The sequence below is a fragment of the Arachis stenosperma genome, chromosome 7, assembly GCF_014773155.1.
Source record: "Arachis stenosperma cultivar V10309 chromosome 7, arast.V10309.gnm1.PFL2, whole genome shotgun sequence".
Taxonomy (NCBI): domain Eukaryota; kingdom Viridiplantae; phylum Streptophyta; class Magnoliopsida; order Fabales; family Fabaceae; genus Arachis; species Arachis stenosperma.
Window position 1 is genome coordinate 20381341 of NC_080383.1, and position 1698 is coordinate 20383038.

Consider the following 1698-nt stretch of genomic DNA (forward strand, 5'->3'; position numbering starts at 1 on the left):
TTTACGCCTAATCGTACATTAGATTATTGATGATATAGCGTACAATGTAATATACATACACCATACGGTAATGACATAATGCTATCCAACCTGTGCACATGCAAGTACTCTTTTGTTGACTACTAACAATTGAAAGCGGAACGAAATAATGGATGATTGTACGATATTATTGTTGGGTTTTTCTCTCCTTTGTGAGGTCCAAATCCAATATTTTGAGGGTATCTCTTTGTACCCATTGTGTTATAATCCTAATCAGATTTTGAGGTCTTTTGAGAGTGTGAGAGTGTAGCCATAAAAGAGAGAAAGAAGAGGGAAAACAAAATTTTCGTTTTTATCCAAAGCAGTAAATTTCAAATGAAAGTTTATCATTTGTTCACCGTTGGATCAACTTGAAATTTTAACTGTGTGTTTCTATCATTATGTTCTTCTTTCTGGTCGGTGAAGATGTTGATTGGAGGTTTACAATGGGAGAAATTGACTTTGTAAGAGAGAAATTAGGTTTCACGTTTTTACACAGAGCAGCAATCTTTGAACTGCAATTTCTCATTCTTTCACCGTTGGATCGACGTAAAATTTGGACTGTAGATTCTTTACATCTCTTTTTTCATTCTGAATGGTGAAGATTTTAATTGAAAGTCTACAGAGGGAGAAATAGCTTCGACAGTAGCTCTATTTTTTGGGGTATATTTCATCTTCTTACTTTTCATTTGTAAGCTTTGGTGCTTTGATATTTTGGCTGGCTATATGCACATTTTTGTGCTTTGTTTGAAACTCTCTTGTACCTCATTTGATTATAGTGTAGCTATTTTATTGGTCTGGACGACCCGTGGTTTTTACCTCTCACATTGAGGGTGTTTTTCACGTTAAAATCTTGGTGTGTTCTTGTTATTGCTTTACATGCTATATTTGCTTGTTATAGTTGCTGCCATATTGTTCTTGTCTTGGATATTTGTGTCGTTTCTGCTGCTAGACTCTTTCATACTGGTATCAGAACTTGTTAGTATTTTTCTGGGCTTGTGATTCTGTGAACAATGGAAGTTAATACTAATACTAGTAGGATGATCACTCTTAATGGTCCTAATTATGATTTGTGGAAGTCAAAGATGAAAGATTTGTTTTATGTCAAAAATTTTCATCAACCAGTTTTTGATACAGAGAAGCCTAATGATAAATCTGATGATGATTGGACTTTGTTGCATAGACAAGTCTGTAGATATATTAGGCAGTGGGTTGATGATAATGTGTTAAACCATATTATTGGAGAGACACATGCTCGGATCCTTTGGATTAAACTTGAATAGTTGTATGCTCAGAAAACTGGGAATAACAAGATGTTTTTGATCAAGTAGTTGTTGGCTTTGAAATATACATATAGGACACCAATGACAGATCACTTGAATAACTTCCAAGGAATAATGAATCAGTTATCTTCCATGGGTATCAAGTTTGATGAAGATGTTCAAGGATTGTTACTTCTTGACTCCTTACCAGACTCGTGGAAAATTCTCAGAATGTCATTGTCCAATTCTGCTCCAGATGGTGTAATCTCTATGGATCTTGCCAAGAGCAGTGTTTTGAATGAAGAGATGAGAAGATAGTCACAAGGTACATCGACTACACATTCAAATGTTCTTGTTTCTGAGTCTAGGGGGAGAAACAAAAGTCGAGATCCTAAAAGTAGAGATCAAAGTAGAAGCG